Here is a 16,370-nt window from a genome sequence, read left to right as displayed (position 1 = left end):
ATTCCGAACTGAATGGGTATTCACCTGCTCTCATTTCGCGTGGAATTGCCTTACCCATTCAAAGCTCGCACAAACGTCAGACTGCGAAATCAAGGCATACGTACTATCGCGAGCAATAAGAGCGGGGGCCCCCGGACGCGTGGCAAGTATACATATATCCTCGAAGCGAAGTTGGAGATATACGCGCCGTCGAAAACAGAGGGCAAAGGGTGGCGCTCTTCCGCTAACTGTTGGCACTGCCTGCACGGCCTGTGTTTGTCGAAAACGGCAGCGTAACGGCATTTCACTGGCTGCCGAGAGCCGATAAGACAGTTATGTGTCGCAGCGTCTTACAGTGAGTAATTCGTTTTCTTTCATGCTTTTCTAATTTTTTTTTTCGTGGTACTCTTTGACGGGACGTTTAGATCTTGACTCGTACCTTAAATCGATTCTTTTATATTATTCGACGCGACGAATTGTCAGTGGCACCTTGAACAACGGTGCGGCGGCGTTCGAGCCAATGACGACGGAGGAATACAATAAAAAAAAATGAAAATGATGCCATAACCGTCGCTTGTGTGAATTTGTGTTCTCCATGCGTCAAACGCTAAGTTCTTTCAGAAGCACTTATATAGAACACTACAGTGAACAACAACGCACAAGAGTCAACTGTGATTCTGTAACATGACGATGTCTCGAGTGCCTCTTAAACAGCCTGAAGATATCACATAAATGTCTAAACGGGGTTATACGCAGCGCAATAGTATTGGTCTCGTGACAAGCCGCCCATTAAAGACCGCCAGCTTGTCCAGGCTTACCGAGAGGAAGGACGCATAAACTAGGCGCCGCACAGTCTATGCATCAACTTCGAATCAACTTGGAATGACCTTTGCGTTGTTGCTGCAGTGAACGAGAAGCCATTTCAAAGTGTAAAAGACGTGCGAAGTGCTCTTGGCTTGGACAGTGTGAGCAATAACGAGGTACGGCGAAGACTCAGGGAAACAGGACTGCGAAGGTCTCGTCTTAATTAATCGTAATTATTCTGAATTAGGTTAAAGTATGGTAATGTGAATTAATTTTCGTTACCCTTATTATTCTTCATTGGGCTTAAGTAAAGTAATAGGCCTAATATCTTAATTAGACTTAAGCCATCTTCCTTTTCCTTTATTATATTATGTTATTATATTATTTATTCCTGATTAACCTTAATCAAATTAACGTTAATCAGTCAAAATAGGCTCCATGATTTTAAGTGCCCTTAATAACCTTGACTATGCTTAATTAAGTTTACGTAACTTACTTCTGATTAGGCTAATTAATTAATTGTGAATCTTCGTTAGGCTTCCTTACCCTTAATTAGTCTTCATCAGCATCATCATTATCCTCTTTCCACTGCAGGACGAAGGCCTCTCCCTGCGATCTCCAATTACCCCTGTCTTCCGCTTAGGGGTGTGCGAATAGTTATTTTTGAGACTGAATCAAATAAGAATCGAATAGTGCCAGAAGCTAATCGAATCGAACATCGAATAGTTTTCGAATAATTAACAGCCGTTATCACAATTAATATAGCACGATACATGTTGAAAACCTAGTATTTTTAATGTCGGCAACGTTCTGTCATTACATAGTACATTATGAAACGTTGTTTATTGAAAGCACAAGCGGACCATTAGGTGCGAACAAGTAGTTTCTTCGCAACCACGATCTTTCAAAGAATGCGAATGGTCACTATATAGCCTGCAATACATGGTTACTTAAGCGACGTAGCCCGCTCCGCTACACAAGTTATCATTTCATTACGATGGCAATTATATGGACCCTCAAGGCGTATTTCTGCCATCACCGTCGGCGTCGCCGTGATGTTCCGTATGAAGTCCAAGGGCGACAACATCGTAGCTGCGCGCCGTATGCTGGATGTGCGAGTGAAAGTGTGCGACGAGCCGGCGATGCCGGCTCAATCTCGCGCACGCAAGGGAGGAAAGCGGGGACGAAGCGCGCCGTCTTCCGTCGCGCGCAAGGCACCGCGGGTAACGGAGGGAGGGCAAGTCGGCGTTCTACTCAGGCGGCGGCTGCGTTTGGCACGGCCGCGTAGGGCCTATCTTGAAAGCGATCCGCGATGGAAACAGAGTGCGCCGAGTGCTGATAGCTTCGTGTGCGCTGTGTTCTTGCCGCTTCGTTCGCGTTGAAGCGAGAGGCAGCACGAAGGTGAATTCGTTCGCTGCTGCTGCCGCGCTTTCACTCCAGCGTTTTGACAGCTAGTGTGCGCGTTCATCGAGTGAGATGTGCTCATGTTTGCTTGTGCGCGCGTCACACCTTGCTTGTTAATTTAGTTAGTAAGCGAATGCTTACAAGTTTATATGGCCGATAAATCTACTAACCTCACTTCGTATAGCTGTCTAGTAATTTGCGATCGCAATCGATGCTTCGCCTTTCGGGCAAAACTGGGACTTCTTCTGATGTCTATACTAAATCCGCGAGAGGGCAAATTTGCCGTTCTTCGCTCCAATTCTATGTTTAATTGGGCGCAGTTGACGTTTTCAAATATTCGAAAAACATTCGAATTTACGAATAGCGACTGTTCTATTCGAAGACAGAATCAAATAGGACACTGTTCGATTTGTGGTTCGAACGTTACGAATATTCGCACACCCCTACTTGCGCTAGCTGATTCCAACTTGTGCCTGCAATCTTCCTAATTTCATCACCCCACCTAACTTGCGCTTCTATTCCCTTGGCACCCATTTTGTAACTCTGGTGGTCCACCGGTTATCTGCCCTACGCATAACATGCCCTGCCCAGCTCCATTTGTTTCTCTTAATGTCAACTAGCATATCGGCTATCCCAGTTTTCTCTCTAATCCACACCGCTCTTTTCCTGTCGCTTAAGGTTACGCCTACCATTTTTCGTTCCATCGCTCTTTGCGCGGTCCTTAACTTGTTCATGTACACGTAACACGTAATGAGTAGTGAACACGTAATGCGTACACGTAAACTAACCTGGAACCTTCACACTGCGTACATAATAAGTAAAGCTAAAAGCCTGCTCGGTTACTTACGCCACACGTTTTCCAAAGCACCACCATCCTTAAAATTATTACTTTACCAGTCATTACTGCCTCCTAAATTAGAATACGCTGCAGCTGTGTGGGACCCGTACCATGAAAACCTTATTTCCTCTCTGGAGCTTGTCCAAAATAATTCCGTCCGATTCATAATTTCAAATTATAACGGTACCGCTAGCATAACATCAATGAAGGACAATCTATCTCTTCCATCACTTGCATCTCGTAGAACAATAGCACGTTTGACACTGTTTCACAAAATTTATTACCATTCCTCCCTTCACAGTAACTTCATTTCTCAACCTCATTACCTATCGAGCCGTATCGATCATCGCCATAAGGTCGGACTTCAAACAGGCAGCACTAACACTTTCAGTCAATCTTTCTTTCTCAGATCATCACGGCAGTGGAACCACCTTCCCTGTGAAATTGTATCTATTGTTGTCAACACTCTTTCGTAAGGCATTAGCTAACATTGTATAATTAGAAGTTATTAACGTGTTATTTTATTTATTGCCGTACTTACAAGCGACTAAAGACGACACTGGTTAACATTGTACTAACAGGAATTATCAAGATGCTATTTTGTTTACATTGTCTGTCCTACTTACAAACATTAGGCATTAGGCATAGTACTGTATAATTAAGAATTACTAACACGCTACATTGTTCATTTTCCGTACTTCATTGTTATGCTTCCCGTTTTCCCACTCCCTTCTTTAATGCCTTCGGGCCTTCAGGGTACCATAAATAAATTAAAAAAAATCAAATGGGGAGTTTTCGCGTTTTCGGAATGGAATTGAAATGGAATAGAATTAGATTCGAATAGCTTTACGTTATGGCGCCCAAGGCTCAGCACGTCAATTCTGGAACAACAACAAAAAAAAAAAAACGCGCCTCTTACTGTCTCTGCTAAAAAAAAAAAAAGTCGATTTTCAGCGGCTCCCGCACCGCTGCATTGCTCATTCGGCGCTGTCGCGGCACCGCGGGCCAGTTGCCTGCCAGTGCGTCTTGCGGCTGCCTGCGCTCCACAAACGGCGAATGCGATCGTGGGCCGCGTCGCTCCGCGTGGCACTTCCAAGAACCGCACCGTCTCACTGAGCCGGAAAAGAAGGATTAAACGAGAGGTCACGAGGGGGGCCTCGACGGTGGGCTTGTTTGCAGCTATCCAATTGTCGACCCTTCTGAAGAAGCGCACGGAGAAGCACGTCTTCCGGCCTGGGTGCGAGCCTCGCGGTCGATAAGAGAGGAGGGGGGTGGCACTCGATTCGCGACAGGCAGTGGCGGGAACGTCGAGACCGCGCTCGGGCGCACACGGTGCAGCCGCCGAGGGCCCCGCGATCGGTTCTTCCGCACGACATCGTCCCTGCCGCCAGCCAGTGGCTCGCCTCAGACACCGGCGGCTGACGACGCCGGCGAGGCTGAAAAATGTGAGCACGCGGGGTTAGTGCCGAGGGTGGCGGGACTGCTGTGCACCTGGGCGTGTCGCGTGGAGCACCGTGGTTCCCCGTTCTCCTTTCATCCCGAGGAGTACCTTTTACGCCGCGATTCTTCGTAAAAGGATCGCTCGCTCGCTCCGAAAAAAAAAAATAATAAAAGCGGCAATCGTGCGACCGCCCTCAGGGTTCCGGGGGAACCAAAAGAGAGCACGCGAATGAAGGATACAGGTCCGAGCGCTCTAATGATGACGCGTACAACTTGGCTGCGCTCGCTCGCCAGGTTGTGCGACGGATGCGGTGGGTCAGTGTATAGAGCCGGATCAAAATATAGTTCGACATTTGTAACGTCGCTCGACGGTTGACGCTCTTTTGTTCCGCTTCTTGTTTTGTGTGTTTATTTATTTCTTCATGCTGTCAGCGCTTTCGCAGGATCATTACGGGAGTGAGGTTTTGAAGATAGAATGCACATAAACAACAATAATTGACACGACCAAGAATGCAGTTGGCTAAAGAGCAAACAAGAAAGAAGCAAGAGAAGGCATGCACAATGCGTAATCCTAGTGTAGGTGTAGGAGTTCGCACAATACGAACATAAGCAACTTTGTAAATTAGAAAATAAGTACCACAGTGAGAACAAATACAATATTGAGAATTAAGCGCGCCATTAAGGCAAAAAGGAAAGTTGCAAGGATAGGGTATACGTGAAAACTATACGCTTACAAGCTCATCAGTACGTATAAACTAAACTGTTGTTTGTGATAACCGTAGAAACTGATATACCGTATGCTGTAGTACTATAAGCCCGTCTAGAGCATTCCATTCTCGTGTGGATCCAGCGGGAGAAACATGCGTTGTTGTTGCACGAATATTCTTGAAGTGTGAAGTCATGCGTGTGTCGTGTTTGTCTTGTTTCCTTAGCTTCAACGTATCCGGTATGGTATATAAATTAAAGCAAGGCGTGTAGTAATATATATATATATATATATATATATATATATATATATATATATATTAGACGATTAAGTTTAACTCGAATTTTGAGTGTACGTAATCCTGCACCAAATAACAATTCGATCGGAGAATCCTGGCGTCGATAGCAGTTTAAGGTTCGTTAACGTATTCAGGTGCATTTAATCGCAATTTATGCATTTGTGGTCACATAAATTCGAGTCCTAGCCCTGCACCTTCCAGGCGGTAGCCGGCATTGCCACGTGGATATGTCAATATTCCGAACTGAACAGATATTCAACCGTTCTGATTTCGCATGGAATTGCCTTTCTCGCTCATTCAAAGAAAAGCCCGCATAAGCATCAACCTTCGCAGTCAAAGCGTAGGCACATCGGTTTAGTCGTCTGTTATTTCGCTTAGGCTTTCACAAAATTCGCCGCAAGAGACATTTTGCATCAAATGTGCCTGAGACATGCTACGCCTTCGCATGAAAAGTTTCTCTAATGAGCAGGAACCTGCGATAATGAGTGCATCACCGGGTAAAAGGTGCTTGTTAGAGTTGTCATTAAAGTCTAAAACATTGACGAATAGACCCATATTGAAGTTGCTAATAGTCTCAAAAAAGCTACAAAAGATTAAATGGCGACTTTAGGCGGAGGCCCGATTGAACGGAATAAGATCTATGGCAAAGAGCCAAACATTTTTGCTGCCAAGCAACGTAAACGAAGCAATGAAAGAAAAAGGAGGAAGCTCTCTACTTCTATGGCCGTCGCATGTGCACTGAAACTACACGTCATGGTACCATTGCTGCATTATTACTTAGTTACTTTCATGTATCTACAAGAAGCTGCATCTAACATTGGTTGACGAAGAGAGCCAACAGAATACCGTCGGGCGAACTCCTCGTTCTCGTCGCACTTAATTAATCTCCGGAAAGCCAATTTTTTTCTTGTTCTTCAACGAACAGAATGAAAGCGCCGGGCGCGGGCGGGGCATGGGGATTAGAAAGAGAGAGACGGCAGAAGAAAGGGAGTCTAATCAGAGACTCAAGCACGAGTGGTTGGTGCGTTCGAGTTTAACGAAGCGCGTTTTCCGCGCAGTTTGTTCGGCGTGCCTGCGCCACAACGAGATGGCCACACAGGGCCGCGAAACGCTCAAGTGCGCTGCGCCGTTGACAGTCGCACAAAAAACAGCCGGACCGGCTGGAGCATTTCATTTATGCCCAAAGCACGTGACCGCGAGGCTTTCATACCGCGGCCGATGATGAGGCACCGTCCTTGAAGCGGCTTTGAGCGCGCACGAGCCAGTGATACTTTTGTAGGCTTTGGACGGGCCGCTTTGTTTTCACGAAAAAGAGAACCTCACCGCGTTCCTGAGGTAAGCTTCTTGCTTCGTTCAAATTCACTGACGGATCGTATTTTACGGTGTGCTGCACAGCGTACCTGGGCTTAGAGGTGCGCGCTCTCGGACCAAGGACACGGGTGAGCTGAAAGTCTTAGGTGCTTAAATAGCACTCGGGTCCCAAAAGAAGGGCCTGATATATGGATCTCGCATACACACAGCTGCATTGCGATGAGCATTTTAAGTCATAGTTTTTTTGTCTTCTTTATTCTCTTCAAAGAGGCGTTAGCTTGGCTCTCGTACTCGTTGTTAATTAGCTGCCGTTTCTTAAAATCCGCTTGTAAAAACAGCTTTCGACTTTTCAATAAACCCGCCGAACAAATGCAGGCTAAAGAGCATCGCAGAGTGCTTTTTTCACGCTCCGTATTTATGCCAGTGCTCTCCTCGCAATTTTTTTTTTTGCTAGTTTCTTTTAGCTTCTGACTAAAGGCTAAGCCGGATCAGTTTGTTTTTCATTCGCCACACTCCGCCGACATGAATATTTGCTCTTGCCTCGAAACATTCTCAACGGCAGATTCCTGGGTCACGATAGCTCCGCACGCTTTTTCTGCTGTTGCTATGGTTTGTTTTCGCGTTCTTGATGAGCATAAGTAGAGCTGTCAGTATGCATCGTGTGTTTTGGCGGAAAGCCTAGGTGCGCTTAGGTGCCCGTCACACACGTACGCACGCACAAAGGATAACAGAGAACAGAAGCAGGTGGAAGAAAATCTATAAGATCTGGTGACGCGATGGAATAACGAACGATTTCTCGAAACATTTAAGGTAAATGAAGCTCACGTGGCTGGCTGCGAGCGTTAATTAGATCGCCGAATTAGATACACGTTGGAAACTGGATTCTTGACGCACGTGGAAGGTCAGGGTCATCTGAATCGCTCTTTTTTGCGAGCTGTAGAATGGGACGGTGACGCTGTGTAACACTAGGGATGCCTTCGCAGACAGCGTGAAACAGTTTTGTATTGTGTGTGTGTGTGTGTGTGTGTGTGTGTGTGTGTGTGCGTGTGCGTGTGCGTGTGCGTGTGCGTGTGTGTGTGTGTGTGTGTGCGTGTGTGTGTGCGTGTGTGTGTGCGTGTGTGTGTGCGTGTGTGTGTGCGTGTGTGTGTGCGCGTGCGCGTGCGCGCGCGTGTGGTCTTCGTATTTTTTTTATTCTTTTTCTCTCTTTCACCTATCGAATCCCTTCGCCCCTCCCCTGGTAGAAAGTAGCCAACCTGAGATAATCTCGGGTTAACCCCCTTTCCTTTGCCTTTCTCTCTATTTCTCTCTCTCTGTAGAAAGCATGCAAGTCTTGCTAATGTTAAATAAAATCTTATCAAAGGCTGGAATCAATCAATGTCTGAAAAATGTCTTTTTTTTTCGCTAGCACTCACCTGTTCACGGCTTTATATTCTTACTGTATATCGCGAACAGGGTATGTTTTATGGGAAAAACTTTCATTGCTGTCCGGTAGACTAATTCTAAGCGAAGCTAATGTCTCCCCATCTCCCTATCTCGAGCACGCTGTTACCCTACCGAGTGAAATTAGAGACAACTACAGAGTCTCACCGTTTCCCAGAAACGTCCACCCACTATACAACGTGGGTAGGCGCCGGGCCCGCGCCCGCGCGATTCTCGACTGCACCGACGCGGATCGTGAAGCCACCGCATTTGTGGACGCGGCCCAGTACGGCAATACATCAACTTTCGCGATAGCAGTTGTGGACGGCAACGGAACGTTACGATCATCGGCATCGGTTAAATCGACCACCAGCGCTAAAGCAGAACAGATAGCCGTAGCCATCGCCATAGCAGACCCCACATTTACCCATGTCCTCACGGATTCGCGTGCTGCAATTCAGGCTTACGAAAGCGGCAACGTATCGAAAGAGGTAGCGCATATACTACTAGCAAGCTCAAAAGAGTGCAAACGATGCCGCTCCTGGTTCCCCGCTCACATGGGGAAAGACATTCACCCGCAAAAACCCAACCTCAATGAAACGGCCCACGACCGTGCGCGAGAACTTGCCCGCCGCGACGGTCCCACGGCCCCCGAGGGGCTGGACATTCAGTTTAATGACCCGCTACTCACTTACCAAGAAATTACCTCACACTATCGAAAAGGCAGAATGAAATACCCGCTCCCGCACGCCAAACTCGAGCGCGCGCAGGCGGCCGCGTTTCGAATGCTGCAAACGGACTCGTATCCATCACGAGGCCTATTAAGCCACTACAATTCAGAAATCCCGGCAAATTGCCCAGGCTGCCCAGAACTCTATTGCTCACTCTCGCACATGTTTTGGCAATGTACCGCGTTACCAGAGGGCCCTCTCTCCAGTGAGCCCGAATGGGAAGAAGCCCTCAAAAGCCCGGACCTCAAACTCCAACTCAAGGCCGTCCAGAGGGCCCAAGAACTGGCGGAGCGTCACCACGTTCCCGTCCCGACTTGGGCGTCGCCTACGGTTTCGGCCCAAGGAGCTCCCCGCGTGCGATCTCCAACGGCTTAAACCCCCTCAGGACCTCACTGAAGTTGGCTGACTGACTGCTGTCGTCGGCGCGTTAGCAGCTCAAATAACGTGACTGACATTACCAATCCCTGCGCGTTCCTCGGCACGGCTGGAAGATTGTCCGCCCTCCATTCAGAAGGTGCTTCGAGACCGACCACACTGCTCGTCGGTTCACGAAGCAATGAAGGTGTCTGCGTTTATTAAGTAGGTCTTGCGATCGCCTTTGACTGAGTGGCATGGTCTGCACCTGTGCACGCTTTCATCACGCTTCTACGTTCGCATTTATCTCGTTTGTCTATTTTAACGCGATAGTTTTAAGGTGCCCATGTCGTGTCCGGCGTCGGACGTCTTTTCGACAAAAAGAATTTCGAACCACGCACGCCCGGGCTCTGTATGTGGCGCAAGGGAGTTACTGAACTAATTGAATTTCTCAAGCTAAAATACGCAGAAAAATGGTAAAGTACGACTTACACACAACCTACAGACAGGTCAACGTCGAATTGCAATTTGAATATACGAGAAAACATTTTTCTGTTACGCAAAAACTAAAAACAACACACAAACCCCTTTTCCAGTGTTTCTGCCATTCATAGAGCGGCCATCGTCTCCCATATTTGCGCGCGCAAATCTCAAAGGCCATAAAGCAGTGCGCCCGGTTCCTTGCAACAACTCCAGATGGGCTCGCCTCCGCCAAAATTGATTACGAAGAACGACTGAGGAATATGGAAGAAGGTAAATCGGCTGGGGGGGAGAGTGTTGAGGTATCTGTACAGGAAAAACATTGATTCACAGTGGAGGAAAAGAACTAGGAAGCTTACCAGCAAGTATGCGGCCTGTAGGGTGGGCAACACAGCAACAAAGAACGTCAAGCGGAAAGTCAGAGAGGCTGAAATAATCTCATGGGTAGCGGCAATTGATGGAAAAGAAACCTGCCATAAGTAACTACTTAAGAGGGAAAAAACAAATCAGGAAAGAAACAATTTTTTGATAACTCAAAGGGAAGCCCATTACTTTTTGAAGCGAGATCGGGATGCCTTAGAACACGCACCTATAAAGCGAGATATAAGAAGGAAGAAGAAGCATGTGCTTGCTTCGGTAAAGCTAGGGAAACGATAGAGCATGTTTTATTAGAATGTTAAGGCGTGTGCCCAGCGGTCGATTTAGGTACCACTGGCCTCCTTGAAGCCCTTCGGTTCAGCGAGAGCAGTGGAAAAGTAAACATGTCCGCAATAGAGATTAGTAAGAGGCGATTGGAAGATTGGTGGAAGAAAAGTAGGGAAACGACAAAAAACGGAGACGTACAAAAGCAAAGTTCGCAATAGGGGATCAGAAAATTTGGTTGTGGGAGTTCATATGGTTTTTTTTTTCTATTTTTCTTTTTTAACCTAGGTAAGACATTAGGCAGTATAATAGCAAGAGCTTGGTGGCGCAACCCACCGCGCCATTCCAAAGGGGACGCTCATAACATCCATCCATCCATCGCGGCCCACGCAAGAGGCCGCGTTTCTACCAGAAGGCATAGCGTTCGCTGCCAGAATTTCCCGGTAAACATTACGGTTACATAAGCTGCAGTTGCCGGGAAGCGTGAGAAGCAGTCAGGGATCTTTGAAAGCTTTCGCGTTCCATTCTTAAAGGCGAAGCTTAACCGTCCTCCAAACTTTTGCTATTCCAATTCAAATGTCTGGGATAACCAAGACTGTGACCGGGCTAGTTGTTACGGGTCCATGGCTAAAGACAATGCAAGACAGACATGAAGACAAGTCACCGATGGCGCGAGATCGAAGTTAGAGTTCGTGTCGTTTGTACATTGATTTGCGGTCTGTATTGCGCTACCGTCAGGAAAGCGGTAGTCAATAGAAATTCTAGGTCTGCCTCAACTTCTGCAACAATCGTGCTCATCCAAAAGCACACATTCCCAAAGTGCATCGCTGTTGATTGTCGAAGAGCGCAAATTCATCAACTTTCCCGCATCCTCGATCACCAGCTGGTCTTTTTGGCCCTCACAAAGAGCTCTAGCCACAATTTCGGAAGTTATGTTCACCCATAAAAGCCGTCTTCCAATAGGAAGACGACCTTTCATCTGCAGTAAGACATTTATCTTTCTTGTTTGTCGTGCCTGCAATAGTGTCAGGAGCGCGGTAAATGTTGCGGAGAGAAAGAGAGAGAGTGAGAAACTTATTATCAGAGAAAAGCTGAGAGGTTGGCCTGAACTACTATGTTCAAGCCTGCTACTCAGCATTGGGGCAAGGGGAGCGGTAGTAGAGGGAGAAAGTGAAGATGATGATCATATGAAGATAAAAGGTATCTATAAAAACAATTTTAAAACTACCTTAAACGCTTTCCGAGATTACCAGTTCCAATCACCCTAGAATTGCTCTGAAGCAAAAGAGGCTGCCATTATTTAATAAGACGAATATGGACCCAATACGCGTCTATGCTGATCAGTCATTTTCATCATCCAACTTCATAGATGTTGCTGTCATTCTGGCTAACCTAATCGTAATCCAGTATAAGTTGTCCCATATGACAGCATGAAGTGGGACAGAGCTTCCCGCCCTGCGCGCTACTGTAAAGTAGGCCTTGCCAAAGCGACCTCGCAAAAGTTTCATATATTGGTTATTTTAAGGCAGCCCTTCTGGATTTCCAGTTTGCCCTAAATCATAAGATTCATCAGCGGTTCGTACATGAGACAAGAGAGGATCGCTATCAAGGTCTTCGGGTGTTTCACCGAACACTTTCAAATATTTTTAAAAGTTGCCTGTTCATGAGTAGACCAGTTCATGAGCTGGTCTACTTGAACAGGCGGACATTACTTGCGCAAAAATTGAAATGCATAATCGACTCATTAAAAAAATTCACAAACTAAATTTTTAACTAATTACCTTATGGTCCATATTGCAATTTACAAATTCTAGGCGTGGAGTTCGCAAGTCGGATCCACTTGGAACGAATTCTCGGGATGAAGCCAGTTTCCAGATATTAATTCCTAAACTTTGCGAGGAAATGCACTGATGTTGCAGTTACGTTCGTGCTTGAATCCATAAACGACGTGTTGTTAAGAAAGTAACTGGAACGCCAATGCATTTCTCCACAAAGTTCGGGAATCAATATCTCGAAACTGCTGTCATCCTGAGAATTCGTTCCAAGTGGATCCGCCTTGCGAACTCCACGGCTAGAATTTGTAAATTGTAATATGGGCCGTAAGGTAATTAGTTAAAACTTGATTAGCGAGTTTTCTTGCTAATTAGTCGATTATGCATTTCAATTTCTTTCAGTAAGAAGTGTCCACCGCTTCGAATAGGCCACCTCATGAATTAGAATTGTGGTATCTGCCACACACAACCTTTAAGAATTTTCGAAGTGTTCGCTGAAACCCCCTGTATATTTCAGTGGCTGGTGGCAATGACTCGGTCAACGAGGCCTGCCTGGTTCGCCCATAAATAAACTAAACCCGAAAAGTTTGAATTCCCCTATCCATAACTGACGCTGCAAGGGAACTTTATTTCCTGGCTACACGTACTCATTGGTCTTGTAATCTCTTGTAGTGCCATCTGTGCACACTAAGAGCCTTCCTTAAAGCTGTAACTGCCGTCCCAAATTTTCCGCTCTGATACGGTGTTCTTCTGCAGTCAATCGCTCGGGGTGGCATTTACAAAGGCTTGTGCGTTCCTTATTGGAATGAGTGGCACGGCTATGTGCGACTGCTGCTGGAGAGAAGAGACTATTGAACACCTCTCCCGCCTTTGTTCCTGTTTCGACGTCCAGCACCGCCCTCCACACAGTCGATTTAGACGGCCTTCGGAGGCGGAGATGCTTGGACTATAGCTGTGTGCGTCTCTGGCGCAGAATGAAATGAGACCGTTGCTATAATTACTCAAGACGACAGGTCCCTGCGACTGTTCTAGACCTGGTGTCTTCCTTCACGTGTACGCACAGCTAGCGCTCTCTATCTCACCACGTTCTCTCTTTTCGTTGGGATTGCAGTGCAATGCAGCGTTAGTTTAGGTGCAGGCTTTAGCTCTCTCCGTTCTTGCTCTATTTCTTTTTCTTTCGTGACAATAAAACCAGGAATATTAGCGGATTAGATCAAATTTAAAAGCGTCACCGGACGCATTTGTTTCCCCTACCACCGAAGGGCGAAGAACTGGGTGCCTGACTTTGCACCAACTGACGTACCCCACGCTCGGCATACCGCCAGATGTACAATCGTCAACTTCCTGCCGCTATTGTTTCACTGCGTTTTTACTGCAAATAACTGTAAAGCTAAGATACGCTGGGCCAATTCACAAAGTTCAATTTTTGGTAGCTTCTTTGTATGCGTTCGGAGGACAAAGTCTTAAATATATCGAATAAACACGCTATCAAAGAGCAGATGTTCAGCGCTGGTGGCTTCAGTTGGAACCACTCGCGTTATCGTCGTCCGGTCACTCCAGTCCCCTGCATCGGAGAAGCAAGATTCAGAATCGCTCTCTGTCTATGCCAGAGGTATAGATCTATAGTGCCCAAGCCGAACGCTAGTCGGGTTTTTAGAGCAGTGGGCGCGCCAGAAACAGACAGTGATGAATAACTTCTCCAGGAGCTTTGACCCGACGCCGCCACGAAACACATACTCGAATAGCAGAAAGGGGTTGGTGTTGCGGCGCCACAACCGAGTCAGAGGTCAGAGCCGCGGTGGCCGAAAATTCGGGGCTTCCTGGAGAGGAGCCGATCACTGTATGAGAATTAGGCGAGTGCTTTTTGAGCGTTTTATGTTAGCCAGCCCAACATGTTGTCACATATCATAGCGCTCCACAGCGTTTGAAAACGACTAACCAGAGATAGCTTTACACTGTACTTGTTGCTGCTGACGGAGAGAATGTCTGATACGTCCTTAACGTACGGCCGGAAGACCATGCATGTGCGCCTATCGCTGCAGTTGCGCAGGAAATACAAATAAAACAAAATAAAATAAAACAAAAAGAGCTATGAAACTGGGCAATAGGCTCGTGAGGAAGAGAAACGCAGTGCCTGCAGTGGGCTCCCCACAGATATGAGGGAACTGAAGGACAGCGTATCCTTCTGTACGGACATTTGCAATGACGTAAAGGGCATAGCAGATGACATAAAACAGCTCAGGAAGGAAATGCCTGACATTGTAAACCAGAATAGCGCACTGAAAGCGGAAAACGAAAGGCTCGTTCAGAAGTGTGAAGAATTGGAGCAATGCGAGCGCCTCAATAATGTAGAAATAAAAGGAGCACTGGCGCGAGAGGATCCGGTGAACACAATTAAAAAAAAATTGGGAAACGCGTGGGTGAGATTGTCGAAGAAGCCTATCTTGATACGTGTCACTGGGTACGTGGCTCGCAGCCGGGTGTATACAGAGCATTATTGCTCGTTTTGTGCGACTGAGCAAACGCAACGCGTTCTTGTCTAAATGCAGAAAACAAAGAATAGACAGTTCAGTGCTTGGAAGTAAGGCGAGGACGCCTGTTTACGTAAACGATAATCTCACGCAAGCTAATAAGGCGCCGCTTTCAGCCGCAATCCAAAAAAAGAAAGCTGCAAACTGGAAATTTGTCTGGACAAACGGCGGGAAAATTTTGGCAAGAAAAGATGAAGGCTCGCCTGTAATCCGTGTCGCCACACAAGCAGATCTGAGTAAGATATGTGCTGATACGGCTGCGCATTCATAGTGGCTTACTTTCGAGCGTAGCGTCTTCTGAACAATTTTGGCCCTCATTTTGTCATGGGCGTGCTAGAAGATGAGATAAATTATTACGCGATTGATGCCTTTAATTCTAAATTCTCTCTCTCCAAAAATAATTTTTGCTTTCTGCATATCAATAGCAGAAGCATCAGCAATAAAGTTGATGACATTACCCACTTTCTAGGCTCCTGTATTGTATCATTTGACGCGATAATGTTCTCAGAGACATGGGTTCACGGAAATGAGGTACCGTGTCTACCTGGGTACCATTCTTAGCATTTGTGCCGTAGCGTAGGGAAGGGAGGGGGCCTTGCTATATATTTTTAAGGACACACTTACACGTGAGAAGCTGCCTCACCTATCCGTCATGAATGACGATGTAGACTGTTTAGCCTTACGCGGTGGCAAGATACTAACAGTAGTTGTCTATAGGCCACCCCTAGGAAAAAAAGAAAATTTTCTTCATTTCTTTGAGATGTTGTTATGTGACAATGCTTTCAATAGGGGCACATTTGTCATTATGGGCGACATAAATATTGACCTGAAATCCTCAGACCCGTACTCTAGAGAATTTACGACCCTGTTGTCAACGTACGCCTGTCCAAATTATATAGATATACCCACTAGAATCACAACACACAGTGCTACGTTATTGGATGTCTGTATAACAAACCTCAGCGCAGATTAAATAAAACCGGGTGTTTTTTCTTCCGATATTAGCGACTATCTGCCACTCTTTCTACTAACTATTCGATATGAAAATAAGGCTGATGAGCAGGTATCATTTCTACGAAACTTAAATGATAGCTAACGCGAGGTGTTCGTTAACTTAGTCCAAGGGCATGACTGGAGAGTTATATTAGAGCAGGGCGATGCCGACATTGCATATGATATGTTTTTTCGCATGGTCTATAGCTCTTTTGACAAAGCATTTCCACTCAAGAAAATCGTGGTGCGTAGAAATAAAAAAATACAGAAAACCTTGGATAAACAAAAGTCTATATCAACGTATAAAGGATAAGAATAAATTATACCACGAATTCCTCAGTTGCCGGGATCCTGAAGTGTGTTGTAGATACAAAAAATTCCGAAATTCTCTGAACAATGATTTAAGGAAAGCTAAAAATAATTACTACTCAGCAAAATTTGAGAACATTTATGACAACCCTAAGAAGGTGTGGGAAATGGTAAATGCATTAACTAATAGAAAGAAACAGTTTGGTGATATAAAGGAAATGACTATAAATGGTAGAACTACTTGTGGTGAGGATCTGGCTAACTCAATGAATGCCCATTTCATAAATGCAGGATGTTATGAAGAGTTTAGTGCCACTGATTGTGAGACTAATATTACAGCTATACCCATGTTAGAACAA

At 46.0% G+C, this 16,370-nt stretch overlaps 1 protein-coding gene across 1 annotated transcript in view; it reads left to right on the top strand.

Moving 5' to 3' along the window:
• The window catches only part of LOC129387972 (uncharacterized), a 95,847-nt gene that overhangs the window by 17,422 nt on the left and 62,055 nt on the right, over positions 1–16,370 (top strand). The gene's annotated exons all lie outside the window — the stretch shown is intronic.

The sequence above is a fragment of the Dermacentor andersoni genome, chromosome 1, assembly GCF_023375885.2.
Source record: "Dermacentor andersoni chromosome 1, qqDerAnde1_hic_scaffold, whole genome shotgun sequence".
Taxonomy (NCBI): domain Eukaryota; kingdom Metazoa; phylum Arthropoda; class Arachnida; order Ixodida; family Ixodidae; genus Dermacentor; species Dermacentor andersoni.
Note: the sequence above shows the minus strand (reverse complement) of the source record. Positions and strands in the feature narration are given on the sequence as shown.